Source organism: Myxocyprinus asiaticus, chromosome 25, assembly GCF_019703515.2.
Source record: "Myxocyprinus asiaticus isolate MX2 ecotype Aquarium Trade chromosome 25, UBuf_Myxa_2, whole genome shotgun sequence".
Taxonomy (NCBI): Eukaryota; Metazoa; Chordata; class Actinopteri; order Cypriniformes; family Catostomidae; genus Myxocyprinus; species Myxocyprinus asiaticus.
Genome location: NC_059368.1, coordinates 31,809,387 through 31,826,302, shown reverse-complemented (window position 1 = coordinate 31,826,302; position 16,916 = coordinate 31,809,387). Strand labels below are relative to the sequence as shown.

Genomic DNA, 16,916 nt, shown 5'->3' with positions numbered 1-16,916 from the left:
CCAAACGCATGTCTGTCCGTCCGTCCCCTACCCCTGGCAATCGCTGCCGAGGTGGAATCCCAAAGAAGGCGATCACTATCATGGGGGACCCAGGAACGCGATCACTGATGACAGGGACAGCAATGTCGTTATACACCCCATCCGCACAATCCAAAATGACTACATAGAGTCCAGAGCAGCTTCACACTTCATCAAAGGCACATTTTGACCTTAAAGGAATAGTCCACACACAACTGAGTCATTTTCACCCTCAAATCAAATCATTGATGCAACTATGGATCATATTTGGCCCCTATGGCGCCGGTTTGCAGGCTGCATACTGAGTTGCATAAATAATTTGACATAGAAGACTTGGAATATAGTGCACAAGTCATACAGACTACATTTATGTTTTTCTTTTGGAGTTTGACAGCCCAGAGTACAACCCATTGTCACTCCCGAGGCGTCAAATTCTGCCGCTTGTGCAAGAGCCCAGCGTGTCAATCTACAGACGCCAAAAGCACCCTCTGGTGTCTGTATCCGACGTACGCAGGGGGCAGTCTAAAAGGGAGGCGTCACTGCCAATATTCGGATAGTATTGTTTAACAGCAATATGTTTTATTATACCTATAAATATATTAGTATTGTTATATTACACGATCGTGTCAATTATTTTAGATCCCCTAACTCAACCCCATTCCTGAATCTAACCAATTATCAATGATATAAATCATGGATAAGGTTTCATGTTTAACATAGTTGATAATTGGTTAGGCTTAGGGATGGGGTTGGGTAAATTTAGTAACAATAATTTTAATTTGCATTACACAATTTTTTTGATATTCTTAAGCACCCGACCTCACAATTATGCCTAAACCTAACCAATTCTCAACAATATTAAAGACATAACAAGCAGATAAAAGTACAGTCACAATCATTTATTTAAAGTAAAAATGATTCAAAAGCACTATAATAATTCCAGACCATCCGATAGCATTGTGTGAGGAACAGAGTGAAACCTAAGATTTTAATCGCTGAAAATCTCCCCCTTCCTTGAAGGCAGCGCCATCCAATACCGGTCACACATCTCATTCAAAAGATACATCCGAACTTGAGCTCATCGTATGGTGTTTGACGTCGTGCTGATGCCTTCTCATGGAGGCAGTTTTTTACTAGAACGAGTCAAAAGCTGAATGTGCTGTGGTGGATGCCGGGGGACCGTGCAATAAAAATTTAGATTTGGGTCTGTTCTTCACACAAAGAGATTGGAATGCATGGAATGCACCCAGAACTGAACAGGTCACTTCAGCAGAGCAGAATGTGTATATAAAATAACGGATTAAACATTAACCACTGTAAAATAATACATGTTGCTGATTAAACATTACCACTGTGAATAAACGTGGCTGATTTCAAACAAAATGAAAATCATACCCCTACATATCATGCCAGAATGTCAAAATTCTACCCCAACATATAATTTGACTTACATCAAAACTCTCATTTTGTGTTCAGTTTGTTAGTCAAATGATGAATTAAATACCACAAGCACACCAACAAGTACAAGTGCATACATTAAGGAAACAAAGGGATGCAGTCATTTATGTAAAAACCACAAGTGAGTGAGGACTCTGAGCCACTTTCATTTGGCACAATGCCTGTCTGCAATGTGACGGAAGGCAGAAGATGTTGGTCTCCATCATGCTGCCTCTGACTGACTCTGTAGTATAATGCAACTGCTTTATGACAGTGAATGATTGAGTGAAGGAGGAAGAGAGAGATATGTGAATTATGGCCTGATTGAGTAGCAGCTATGTTTATTTTGAAAAGGGGTGTAGTACATGCCACAAGTTGACAGTAAGCAGAGAGCATCTTTACACACCTATTGCTTCATAACCTTCACAAAAACACACTCTACACATGCACACACACAGGTACATAACATACACACAGCACTTCAGCCCTATCATCCATATCTATCTATCTGTCTATCTATCTACAGTTTCAGTTACAGTGGGTCATTTATGTCATATATGAACAGATTAGGCTTTGTATGTATCCAATTAACATGCCTGTATCCTTACAGGTTTTATGGGCAAGTGTCTTATGAGGTTGTATTTACAATAGGCTATGTCTTGACAATGTCAAAATATGCCTATGAAGTTGGAGTTACTGAGCAAGTAAACACAGAAAAAGACGTAATCCGTCATAATGTGCAGAGTCTTATTTTAGCACCAAAAACTGTTTATGTGTTAAGTACTTTAAGACTTTTATGAAAACATATTCTCAGAAACTAATTTACATATTTAGTGCACTAACCAGTTTTTCTTTGTCTCACTCATATGAAAAAAGAGAACATTTTAGAACATCAAGTGGAACTTAGGAGTTAAGCACTAGAAATTATTATTTTTTAATTCATGAAAAATGATTTTTAAATTAATGGAAAAACAACAAAACCGCACTGTTCAGGCCCAACTTCACATCAAACAGTCCAGCAGACATAAACATACACCTCACTAATAACCGAGAAAAACATTCCCTGCTTCTCCCTGATGAACTGGAAAAACAAAATACACAAACAGAGGAGCGACCAGGGGCGGAGATCCATGCTGAGATTTCTTACAGGTCCTGTTCAAATTTCCAGTGCCTCAGGACATCCAGAGCAACACAGTATGTGTGTGTTCTTTCCTTTCCGGAGATGCAGCTATTTTCATACCTGACAGTGATGACAAGACTTAACAAGTTATAGCATACACCAAGAACATGTAGAAATGTGTGTGTGTGTGTGTGTGTGTGTGTGTGTGTGTGTGCGGGCGGGTTTGGGTGGTTTATGAGGACATTTCTTTAGGTTACAAACTGGTATTTACAAGGGTATTATGCTATACATGTGGTTTATGAGGACATTTCTAGTGTCCACATAATTTAAATCACTTAAAAAACATACTAAACTATGTTTTTTGAAAATGTAAAATGCAGAAAGTTTTTTGTGAGGGTTAGGTTTAGGGTTAGGGTTAAGGGATAGAATCTATAGTTTGTACAGTATAAAAATCATGTCTATGGAGAGTCCTCATAAGGATAGCCGCACCAACATGTGTGTGTGTGTGTGTGTGTGTGTGTGTATGCGTGTACAGTGGATGGAATTTTGTGACTTAGTATTGCACGTACATGGGGTCATTGAGTTTAAGTGTACATTTCAGTATCATTTTAACTTGTATTAAGCACATAAGTGTGAGTATGATACTATGCTGGCTTAGCCCCTAAAATAAATAGTAGACTTCTTGACATGCCCAAACAGTGAACCCATGGTAAGGTCACATCTCCACATTGTGAGACATTCTATTGGCTAACTGACAAAGAGCCTCAGGCATCCATCAATGTTCAACCTTTACGTTAATAATATTAATTTAAATTGTCTCATCTTATTCACAATCACCTCTTCCCCTCCTTGAAACAGAGCTATTGACATTCACCAACCATCAACAGTACTGTCAACAACATGCAGCCATACATCAGGGAGAAAAGTAGTGATGAAGATGAAAGATGAGAGAAATGTTGTGTGTGAAAAGTATATTTAAGGTGCTGAGTACAGGGTATGAACTAAAGAGCGTGGGTGGCCACACCCACTAAATCACTATGACAACGCTGGAAGTGCCGTTATAATGATGAATTGACTGTGTGTAAATCTAAACACTGGTCCACAGGAGACACACCCCAGGTTATGCATATCATTTGTGACAGGGTGTGTAGATGCAGATGACAATGCAATCCATCATGTGATGTGGTATTAAAAACAGCCTCTAGATATAATGTCACCTCAGGTGTTTATGCGTTTTAAAAGTTAAGGCTGCATGTCAGTTTATGTGCTGACTTACACATTCTTTCTTTAACTGTAACATTCCCTGATATTCCGAGTGTGAAACAAAGCTTGAGGGCTGTGTGTGTCTTTGTAGGATTTATGTAATGTGTGTGTTTGTAAGAAAGAGAGAGAGAAAGAGAGAGAGAGAGGAAGAGAAAGATTGCTAAGGTAAGGGTCAACCTCAGGGGAATTCCCTCTCTACTCGCTAAAGTTCTTGTGAAATAGTCTAGATGTGTCATTTATTAGCTACATTGGAATTTTACAAAGCAACTCCATGGAAAACTAATGACTAGTGTGTGTTTAAGTGAGTGTGTGTGTGTGTGTGTGTGTAGGATCAGGTTCAAAACTTCGACCCAGAGCAAGAATCTATAAACAAACCTGTCTGGTTAGTCTCAGTCAGACTGATCTGACAGTGAAATTGTAAACAGTAGTTTGACATTTCTTTAGCTAAAATCAGTTTGTGCTTACTGAAAATCGAAGCACTGCCCCCAGTGGCCAATGCAGAAAGTGTTGTTGGGTGTACAGGCAGGTGTCAGTTTCATTTTCTGGCTGTACTGTCCACAGAGGGGCGCCAAAAGCGAGTTGTTAAGCGACTGTATGGCCTGTAATACAGTGAAGAGGAATGTTTTATTAACTGTACCCCCCAACCCAAACCCCAAAACTAAACCTAACCATCAGTGGAGTAAAAATGTAATGATAGAGGGACAAATGCAACCTCCGGATAGCGCTTGTCACTGTTTATGGGAATGCAATTACTTCCTTGTTTTAACATGGGATATGAACCCGGGTATCTCATGCTGCTGATGCTAGCCATTTCTGAATGCACCACAGGAGAAGGTTAACTTGTAGGAGCCGATGGAAAATGTCTGATAGCAGATGAGGTGAGTCGGCATATTGTGGCCGATCCTAGATATCAAATCTAAATCTTAAGACAAGTATTTTTGTGAGACATCTAATGTGCCTAAGACTTTTGCATAGTACTGCACGTATATATAATCCCTTTAAATCAGATCTAGAGAATTGGTGCTGGGGAGGAGGAGGGTTTCAGAGAAAAAACTCTTGCAATGTACTGCAACGAAACCACCCAACCTACAAACAACTGAGGCAATATACATGTTAGACAAAGAGAGAGTACGCAAATAGATTGGCTAAAAGACTACATGTGAACAGACCTTTGAGCTGCAACATGCGAACTGATTGGCTTAACAGATAACATGTCAAAGAACCTATCAGCTTGCGCCATGTAGAGCTTCATGACTGAACTTAGAATTATTTATCGTTAATATAATTTAATATAAGTTAATATAAACTTTTAATATTTAAGATGGGAAGTAAAAGAATACACAGTCAATAATCATGTGACTACAACCAAGATTGTTGTATTTCCACTGGTGTAACTGCTTCAACTACAAAAAGTAATAAACACATACACCCCCAATCTGAAACAAATAAAGGTCAGTTTTGAAACACAGGGTCAGTTTTGTTTAAAGGCATATGGCTCTTTCTCAGTGCGCCTGAGTGAAAATCACAGTCAGACAAATGAATCTCTCTCTCTCTCTCTCTCTCTCTCTCTCTCTCCCTGACCTGCACATACAGCCAGGCTGAGCAAACACTGCTGCAGTCATATATTCTGCTCTTATCGCTGGATTCTGGACCAGCTGGAAAAAGAGACCGGCTGGCTACACTAACAATTAAACAGTCTCTCACAGAAACCCAGAGAGAGAAAAAAAGAAAAAGAAAAAGAGAGAACAGGAACTTCACTGATTTCCTGAAAGTCACAGAGATAGCATGCCAGAAAACACATTTAGTAGACATACGCTTAGAGAGATAATGCAATATGAAGCCTGAGAGAACAGTAAGTGAAACTCTCTGTCTGTCTGTCTCTCTCTCTCTCTCTCTCTCTCTCTCTCTCTCGCTCTCTCTCTCTCTCTCTCTCACACACACACACACACACACACACACAGGTGTTTCTAAAGGCTTTGAGCCCATTTCTTTGAAGCCAAATACAAGTAAAACAACATACAGATTAGGGAAATATTTTAAAACACTGACTGTTTCTATTGGACTATATTCCTGGTTTGCTTAAAGGAATGTCTCAGTGAGCTTGAGTCTGTGTGTGTGTGTGTGTGTGTGTGTGTGTGTGTGTGTGTGTGTGTGTGTGTGTGTGTGTGCATGTTTATCCTACATGGTGAGGACCAAATGTCCCAACAAGGTGGGTGATCTCAGGTTTTACTATCCTTGTGGGGACATTTGGCCCAGCCAGTGATCCCCACAAGGTAAATGAATTATTATACATAATAAACAATGTTTTTTTTTTTTTGTTGTTTTTTTTTTTTTTGTTTTTTTGAAAATGTAAAAATGCAAACATTTTCTGTGAGGGTTAGGTTTAGGGGTAGGTTTATGGGATAGAAATGATCTTTAGATCTGTATAAAATCCATAAAATGCATGGAAGTCTATGGAGAGTCCCCACAATGATATAAAAACAAGTTTGTGTGTGTTTGTGTGCGTGTGTGTGTGTGTGTGTGTGTGTGTATAAAGAAGGAGGTTATGTTTATGAAAATGTAAAGGAACACTGCAAAGACAACAGCCACACTTATGATACGGTATGCTAAATTGTCCCCAAAAGTGAGCAAAATCTGACAAAACATTATATAGAGAGAGAATTAGTCAATCAAAATTATGAGTTATATAAAAATCCCCTTTTAAATAGCGTAGTGTGTTGGTGAAAGAGGTTGTTGTAAATGACTTAGTCATTAAGCCTGTGAAAAGCAATGGAAGGGAAAACCCCACATTTAACAAATAAACCTAAACTTCCATACTTCTGCATGCAAACAAACACACACAAACACACATATCTCTTCATGAAACACCACTTAGCCATTATGAACGTTATATTACATCCAGAGAGGAGAGAGACGGAGATTCAAAGAGAAAGTGAGTCTTAACTCATTTGTTAGTCTGAAAATGAGAAGATATTCTTGAAGATATTCTCTTCTCTTTTAGTCCTCTACCTCTCGTGTGACTCTGATTTGTTGCGTAAAGTCAAACCACAAGAGCAGAGGTTTGACAAAAAAAAAACAAATCAAAGTGGAAAATCCCACATAAATCTCCACACATCATTCCTTGGCTGAGCCTTAACACATCCATTCCACACACACGCGCACACACACATACTGTGAGAGGAGCTTTCATATATCTGTTTAGTGTCATTCACACACAACTGATCAATCTCAAACAGAGTTCATGACACAACATAACGTAAAAGTCAATCCACTTGCTGGCCATCTTGGGAATGCAACCGGGCAACTATTTTCTATGGATTTAAGAGGCATACAAGTACAGCTCCTATTTACTTGAATGGGGGAAAGACCTAAATCTCTAAAATGGTTGGTCATCATTACGATCAACTAATTACAAATCAGCAGTAAAATCTGACAACATTTTAATCATAAATAATGCTTCTTTAGCTCAGATTAAGGAGGAAAAATCCAATTTTTTTTTTTTTTAGCAACAATGGTATTACCATGGTACCTTGTCCGAAAAATATGTTTATACGATGGTGCATTGATATGTACTATAGCACTGTTTGATTACCATATTCATTCAACATTGTATTTGCACGGTATTGCAAAGAATACCATGGTATTAGCATTGAACCATGTGGTAATTTTTTGTAAGGGATAATTTGGTATTGTTTGATTATCATAATCATACACCATAGTACGTATTGTTCCAAGAATACCATGGTATTACCATCATAGAAAAAAAAAAAACATGTTACAGTACTAAAAAACATGGTTATACCTTATTCATTTTTAAGGAATAACATGGTACTGTTTGATTACCATATTCACATACCACTGAATTTACATAGTACTCTTAGGTACTTTATTATTATTATTATTTTCTCCCCTTTTCTCCCCAGTTTGGAATGCCCAATTCCCAATGTGCTCTAAGTCCTCGTGGTGGCGTAGTGACTCGCCTCAATCCGGATGGCGGAGGACAAATCTCAGTTGCCTCCACGTCTGAGACCGTCAATCCGCGCATCTTATCACGAGGCTTGTTGAGCGCATTACCGCAGAGACCTAGCACGTGTGGAGGCTTCACACTATTCTCCGGGGCATCCACGCACAACTCACCTCGTGCCCCACCGAAAGCAAGAACCACATTATGGTGACCATGAGGAGGTTAACCCAACGTGTCTCTACCCAACCTAGCAACCGGGCCAATTGGTTGCTTAGGAAGCCTGACTGGAGTCACTCAGCACACCCTGGATTCAAATTTGCAACTCTACTCTTAGGTACTTTAAAGAATACAATGGTATGACCATTATATGTACTAAAAACTTGGTAATGCCATGTAAATTTTTTTTTTTTTTTTTTTTAAAGGGATACAATGGTACTGCTTGATTTCCAAAATCATACAAAATAGAACATACTATACCAACAGTACCATGGTATTACCATCATGGAAGTGTCCAAAAAACACATTACAGTGGTTTTCCATGGTACATTTCAATGGCAATACTGTGGTAATTTTTGTAAGCAATTATGTTGGCTGGGAGATTTGATTGACAGCTGGGTTTCTCATAAGCTGCGCCCAGTGTTTAGGATCTTGGAAAACAAACCCCAGCTGTAGAGGTATTTCCTTTGCAAACACCTGCAAACAGTTACAGTCTGAGAACATCCTCCTGCAGAAAACATGATTTCCTCTCCGCAAACAGAGCACGGCCCTTTCCCTCCCTCTCTCCGTTCACATCACCTCTCACAATGCTGTTTTCCAAACTTGAGAAGAGTCTCCAACTGAAACAGCCCTTGTTCGACTCACAGGGCTGTGCCTTTGTTTATATTTTGACTGTATCTTAGCAACAGCGCTGTTTTTGCTTACAGAACCCCACTGCCCCGGGGCTGGGCGACCCGCAGGCGGTTTCTCTATGTCTCTCTAGCTCTCTTTTTGTCTCTCTGCCCAACACATCTGCTCCACATTCATGTAAGGTTCTAAGCACTAAAAAGCTCTTAAATGAAAAAAAAAAAAAAAAAAAATCTCCAGTTTGAGAGCTACACGATAGTGTATGTGGATGCACGTGCAGGAAAAATGTGACTGAGAAAAAAGAGAATGACAGTGGAGAGCAATTTAAAGACAGCTCTGGAGTTTATGGTTGCAGTAAAAGTTTCACAATGTTTCTGGTTTAATTGCCAGGTTCCATCCCTCCAGGGTTCACAGTGCTGGCAAAAATTTGAGAATGAAGCCCCCCCTCTCTCTCTCTCTCTCTCTCTCTCTCTCTCTCTCTCTCTCTCTCTCTCTCTCTCTCTCTCTCTCCATCGCTCTCTCTCTCTCTCTCCACGTTAACACAGTAGTGGCTCATTTCAGAGTCCCTCGCTGGGTTCACTGTGAGTCCAATGGATGATGAAGACAATAGTGTTCCTCATATTGACATCCCAGTGTAGTCAGCATGGAGGTGCATCCTTGAGCAAGGCGACTGATTTAATAATGAAAGTATTGAAGAACAAAAAAAAGCAATCTATTCAATTCTCAAACTGCACCTCTCTTCCTCTCTCTCTCTGGAGGTCAGTGGGTTTCCCAGAGCTGGTCCCCATCTGTGCTTTAGTGCTGCACTTTTGGTGCAGAAAGTTGGTTTATTTGACCAACTTTTCAATTTCAAGGCTTTTCATTTTTTTTTTCTTCTTTTTGTTCTTTTCTTGTCTTGCTTTAAAGACCAGCATCCTACTGTATGTTGTACTTAAAGGTGCACACTTCCAATTAGCAAATTAAAAAAGTTTTAAACAATGAACTGAATAGCATTTTATATATATATATATATATATATATATATATATATATATATGTGTGTGTGTGTGTGTGTGTGTGTGTGTGTGTGTGTGTGTGTGTGTGTGTGTGTGTGTGTGTTTAAAATGATGTCACATGAGAGGAAGACTGCTGTCATAACAGTCTTCTAGAAAAAGCTGTTTTATTCTACTTGGGGTTTGTGCACCCTAATGGGCACCACTATGATGAGATCACATGACCAGCTGAATACTACTCAATTTATCTTGATATCTCCCCATGTTAGTGGAAACTTTTGATTATTTTGAGAATTATAGGAATAAATTAAACATGTAACCACAAATATGCCTGTAAACAAAGTACAGTGGAAGTCAGAAGTTTACATACACTTAGGTTGAAGTCATTAAAACTCATTTTTAACAACTCCACAGATTTAATATTTGCAAACTGTAGTTTTGGCAAGTCGTTTAAGAAGTTTACATACACTAAGTTAACTGTGCCTTTTAGCAGCTTGGAAAATTCCAGAAAATTATGTCAAGCCTTTAGACAATTAGCCAATTAGCTTCTGATTGGAGGTGTACTGAATTGGAGGTGTACCTTTGGATGTATTTTAAGGCCTACCTTCAAATTCAGTGCCTCTTTGCTTGACATCATGGGAAAATCTAAAGAAATCAGCCAAGACCTCAGAAAACATTTTGTGGACCTCCACAAGTCTGGTTCATCCTTGGGAGCAATTTCCAAACACCTTAAGGTACCACTTTCATCTGTACAAACAATAGTACACAAGTATAAATACCATGGGACCACGTGGCCATCATACCGCTCGGGAAGGAGATAAATTCTGTCTCTTAGAGATGAACGTAGTTTGGTGCGAAAAGTGCAAGTCAATCCCAGAACAACAGCAAATGACCTTGTAAAGATGCAGGAAGACAAGTATCTATATCCACAGTAAAACAAGTCATATCGACATAACCTGAAAGGCTGCTCAGCCAGGAAGAAGCCACTGCTCCAAAACCACCATAAAAAAGCCAGACTACAGTTTGCATGTGCACATGGGGACAAATATCTTACTTTTTGGAGAAATGTCCTCTGGTCTAATGAAACAAAAATTTAACTGTTTGGCCATAATGACCATCCTTATGTTTGGAGGTAAAAGGGTGATGCTTGCAAGCCAAAGAACACCATCCCAACCGTGAAGCATGGGGGTGGCAGCATTATGTTGTGGGGGTGCTTTGCTGCAGGAGGGACTGGTGCACTTCACAAAATAGATGGCATCATGAGGAAGGAAAATTATGTGGATATATTGAAGAAACATCTCAAGACATCAGCCAGGAAGTTAAAGTTCGGTCGCAAATGGGTCTTCCAAATGGACAATGACCCCAAGCATACCTCCAAAGTTGTGGCAAAATGGCCATCACAAAGCCCTGACCTCAATCTGATGGAAAATTTGTGGGCAAAACTGAAAAAGCATGTGCGAGCAAGGAGGATTACAAACCTGACTCAGTTTCACCAGTTCTATCTGGAGGAATGGGCCAAAATTCCAGCAACTTATTGTGAGAAGCTTGTTGAAGGCTACCCAAAACATTTGACCCAAGTTAAACAATTTAAAGGCAATATAACCAAATACTAAAAGTGTATGTAAACTTCTGACTTTTTCACATTCTTAAAATAAAGTAGTGATCCTAACTGACCTAAGACAGGGAATGTTTTCTACGATTAAATATCAGGAATTGTGAAAAACTGAATTTGGCTAAGGTGTACGTACGTAAACTTCTGACTTCAACTGTATTTCTATTAAAGGTCGAGCGATAGTGGCTTTTGAAGATACCGATAACCAAGCTAGTGGGAAAGGCAGATAACCAATTACTTGGTCGACAGATCGATTTATTGACGGTAAAACATTTTCGATATATTTTCTTATTGTAAAAGGCACAACAAGACTCCAAAATTAATAAAATCCCAGATGCAGTTTATTATGCAACCAAAACCCCAATAATTACCAGAAAAACCTTAAGCTATGAACAAGCCCGCAATACACTGAGGAACATAAGGGCCTGAATACATGCACTCTTAAAATCATCTACAATTTATTACAATATACTGTAAATATTATAAAGTAAACATTGTCATAGGATAATAAATACTTTATGAACAGTAATTTATCAACAGTAGATCATCATTCTACAATAGTAGTAGTCACATGGCACAACAAACTCCACTCAGGGTCAGTGATTGCTTTTATTTTACTGCTAAAAGCCGCTGTTACTCTGTAGATCCAAGGAGTTCTAACTGTAGAACCCTCAAACTCCAGAAATGGGGGAATAATAATAAAAACAGAAAAAACTAACTGCAACTATCGCCTCTGATTTTTGCTGATAACCGATAGTTCCAAAAAGTAATTATCGGCAGCGATATATCGGTAAAACCTCTAATTTCTATAATGGCATTGAGATGCTGCAAAAACACAGATAGGTGTCAGTATCAGCACAAAGACCTCCATCTTATCAGCCTAAAAAAATACTGAGTGTTCCTTAAACCAATTAGCTTAACCAGCAGACTTCCTTGGTTAAAAATTTCATCAGAAAGCCCATGCTGGTCAACCATCTTCAAGTACAAGTGCAATGGAACACCACTTGAAATCGTACTTCCAACTTCCAACCATATAGGTACCCAGGGTGATGTACAAAGTTTATGATAAATATTCACTTTTAAGCAAATAAAAAACATAAACGAGTCAACGTTCCTACATAAAATTATAATAAATCTTGTTTAGCCAACGCTTGCAGAGACAGGTGTGTAAAACACTGTAAATTCTACTGTCTTTTTTTTTATTCTACGCCTGTAGAACAAATGCTAGCAATGCATAGCATCATTTATCCTCTGGAATTTGGTAGCTAGGATATGTCTCTGCACACCAACAGTACTTAGCTAATGTGATTGTTGCAGTTTTGTTTTCTTATACATCATCTTCTGAGCATCAGGCAATGGAATGCATTTATGGTTGGAGATCAGAGATATCAAGTAGAAATACCCTACATCCATGAACCAGGATAGTCATGTAAAAATTGCTGGTACACGAAGACTGGTGGGGACACCAACATACTAGCATACCATGCTGTGGACTAGGGCTGGGAGATATGGCCACAAATATTATCACTGCATTTATTTATTTTTTCATATCGTTCAATATCGATATTGGTATTTATCAAGATATAATGATATCTGCTTGGTAATTGGGACATTTTATGTGTGGTATTACAAAACATAGTTTACAGCACCTGTAATTTGTTGTTTCTTTAAAGTTGTGCCATGTCTTTTCACATCATTTGCATATACTACTGAGATGTTGGCAAGCAATTGTACACAGCCTCCTAACATGCAGGCCTAGTCATATGTGGCGACCACAGATTAGAACCGACGGGACCTTTTGAAGCTCTACAAAGCAGTGAGAGAAACTGACTAACAAATGAAAGATGGAAAGAGGCACACTGCCAAATCTCTCAAAATGTGAGAAACGGTGGCATTTCAATGCACATGTTGATGTTTGTATTAGTAGAATGACTTCTCTACAATTCAACTAGCTACTGTGCAAATATTTGTTAGAATCTGCCGAGGTATATAGATATATATATATATAAGCAAACATGAAAACATGAAACATGTAAATTTCAAACATGTAGCAAGCCTTTCATTCTTTTCAAACTTCATTAAAACTCCAAATCCCTAAATCTTTCTCCTCCTCTGCTTTTCCTCAGATTCCAGCTGGTTTTGAAAAGAGCTGTTCGCTCACACACATGAGCTGAGCCTCATCCTGCAGTGCTGTCTGTATTCTCTAGGCTTAGCACAGTGAACAGTGGCACCTCCCTGACTGCAATTTTCCATTTAAACATGGCAGAGATGACACCCTTTTACCAGAGGGAGACAGAACCAGCATGTTTACTCGACATTCTTGAAAGGTTTATATTGTTTTATCCTAAGTTGTTGAATGCTATTCCTATTCAGAACTTGTTGCTATTTCGAGACATCTCAGTGACCCCAAGGATGAGGATAGTGTTAGATTGGGTGGGGCAGGGTGGAGGGCTGTAGAGATGTAGATAATTTTAAAAGGATGTATGTTAATTTCATCAAAATGAGAGAAAGGGACTAAGAGTGTAGTTGCAATGCACTGTAGATCATCTCTGACAACAAGAAAATATGCTAAATGTCTCTTATAAAAAGCAAGTTACTGGTAGATCTGACTAATTTGATGTGGAACTAGATTTGTAAGTCAGAAAAAAGATGTAAACTCTTTCGACAAGCCTCAGTCATGATTAATTTTTATTAAGGTGCAATGAAAGTGAATGGTGACTCAGTTCCTAACATTCTGCACTAAAATCTCCTGTTGTGTTCCACGGAGGAAAGAAAGTAATACTTGTTTGGAACAACATGAGGGTAAGTAAATTATGTCAGAATTTTCAGATTTGGGTGAACTAAGCCTTTAAAGAGATATAAAACTGACTTCTCGTTTAACTTTTAACTTTCTAAAGCAACTAAAACACTAAACTGAACTCACATTCAGATAAGATAAAAAAAAAAAAAAAAAGGATTTCTGCTGCTTGTTCAGTTTACTAAATTAAAGTGAACTAAATTGAACTAAAGCAACACAACTGACCATTCGCTAAGCTAGGCACCCCTAAGCTCGTTCTGAAAAGCTTTGCAGAACTTCCCATAGGAATGAACGGGAGATTGCCGTGAACAGAGCGTATTTTGGCAAAATATTCTCATAAACGGAATTGACAATATTCTTACGTGGGCTGGAATGAAGAGTGACACTGCATATTTACCTGAAGTTTTTTGTAAACTAAATTGTTAAATTACACAGTAATTTGATTGAAAACTGTGGAGACTGTGAATCAGAATTGAGGCAAATTATCATCATAGTCACATAAAAAGATAAAAATATAAAAGTGTCATTTGTTAGCGATGGACTGGACTGTTACACTACCACATTTTTACTGTAAGACTCAGAAAAACAATAAAAAGTACTTTGAACTTAGAAACTGAAAGGATGGTCATTTTGTTGCATTGGAATTGTATTTTCAATGTATTTCTGCATAACTAAATAGATCAAGAGAAAAAAATTATGCCACATCTGTGAGCACTTTGCTCATCATACATCCACAGATACAGGGAGATAAAACAGCTGTCTTTGACTTCTAAATGTTGTTAGTTCACAATTAAAGCGAATTTCATATTAATGGAAGAGGCCACAGTCAAACCTGGATCTACCTACTCTGTTTAATTTGCCACTAATGAAGGAAAACAGCAGATACAGTGGTGTGAAAAAGTGTTTGCCCCCTTCCTGATTTCTTATTTTTTCCATGTTTGTCACACTTAAATGTTTCAGATCATCAAACAAGTTTAAATATTAGTCAAAGATAACACAAGTAAACACAAAATGCAGTTTTTAAATGAAGGTTGTTATTATTAAGGGAAAACAAAATCCAAACATACATGGCCCTGTGTGAAAAAGTGTTTGCCCCACCTGTTAAAACATAACTGTGGTTTATCACACCTGAGTTTAATTTCTCTAGCCACACCCAGGCCTGATTACTGCCACACCTGTTCTCAATCAAGAAATCACTTAAATAGGACCTGCCTGACAAAGTGAAGTAGACCAAAAGATCTTCAAAAGCTAGACATCATGCCGAGATCCAAAGAAATTCAGGAACAAATGAGAAAGAAAGTAATTGAGATCTATCAGTCTGGAAAAGGTTATAAAGCCATTTCTAAAGCTTTGGGACTCCAGAGAACCACAGTGAGAGCCATTATCCACAAATGGCGAAAACATGGAACAGTGGTGAACCTTCCCAGGAGTGGCCGGCCGACCAAAATTACCCCAAGAGCGCAGCGACGACTCATTCAAGAGGTCTCAAAAGACCCCACAACAACATCCAAAGAACTGCAGGCCTCACTTGCCTCAGTTAAGGTCAGTGTTCATGACTCCACCATAAGAAAGAGACTGGGCAAAAATGGCCTGCATGGCAGAGTTCCAAGACGAAAACCACTGCTGAGCAAAAAGAACATTAAGGCTCGTCTCATTTTTGCCAGAAAACATCTTGATGATCCCCAAGACTTTTGGGAAAATACTCTGTGGACTGACAAGACAAAAGTTGAACTTTTTGGGAGGTGTGTGTCCCATTACATCTGGCGTAAAAGTAACACCGCATTTCAGAAAAAGAACATCATGCCAACAGTAAAATATGGTGGTGGTAGTGTGATGGTCTGGGGCTGTTTTGCTGCTTCAGGACCTGGAAGACTTGCTGTGATAAATGGAACCATGAATTCTGCTGTCTACCAAAAAATCCTGAAGGAGAATGTCCGGCCATCTGTTCGTGACCTCAAGCTGAAGCGAACTTGGGTTCTGCACGGGACAATGATCCAAAACACACCAGCAAGTCCACCTCTGAATGGCTGAAGAAAAACAAAATGAAGACTTTGGAGTGGCCTAGTCAAAGTCCTGACCTGAATCCTACTGAGATGCTGTGGCATGACCTTAAAAAGGCAGTTCATGCTCAAAAACCCTCCAATGTGTCTGAATTACAACAATTCTGCAAAGATGAGTGGGCCAAAATTCCTCCACAGCGCTGTAAAAGACTCATTGCAAGTTATCGCAAATGCTTGATTGCAGTTGTTGCTGCTAAGGGTGGCCCAACCAGTTATTGGGATTAGGGGGCAATCACTTTTTCACACAGGGCCATGTAGGTTTGGATTTTGTTTTCCCTTAATAATAACAACCTTCATTTAAAAACTGCATTTTGTGTTTACTTGTGTTATCTTTGACTAATATTTAAACTTGTTTGATGATCTGAAACATTTAAGTGTGACAAACATGGAAAAAAATAAGAAATCAGGAAGGGGGCAAACACTTTTTCACACCACTGTATGTTGTCTCTCTGTTTTCTTAGGTAACAAGTGCAGATCTGAGTTGATATTTGCAGGTTATTTAAATTCTGAGCTGTACGCCATACAGCATCCCATGTTACCATGTCAAGATATCACTACAGAGCCTTTACATGGTGTGATCAGAATGCATTTCAGCCTTTGACTTCTTTGACCCAAGAAAAACTTTAGTCTTATTAAACCAAACACACGTAGACCTGAGCTTGTCAGGGGTATTAGGTTATTATGGCAGTAGGTTATGGTGTTCTGAATCTTTTCCTGTTACCATGTGCTGAGATTACTCAAAAGGAAATATGAAGGCCTGACCAATGATTAATGGCAAATTGTGGGAATGCGAACTTTGGATGGCTTCAA

The 16,916-nt window shown here is 38.8% G+C and overlaps 1 long non-coding RNA gene across 1 annotated transcript; it reads left to right on the top strand.

Annotated features, from left to right (window-relative positions):
- Nucleotides 1-5,615: 5,615 nt before the first annotated feature.
- LOC127416124 (uncharacterized) lies at nt 5,616-14,536 on the top strand. The gene is made up of 3 exons (XR_007893057.1): nt 5,616-5,690; nt 7,762-8,136; nt 13,376-14,536. It is a non-coding gene; the product is annotated as an uncharacterized LOC127416124 (long non-coding RNA).
- Nucleotides 14,537-16,916: the final 2,380 nt, after the last annotated feature.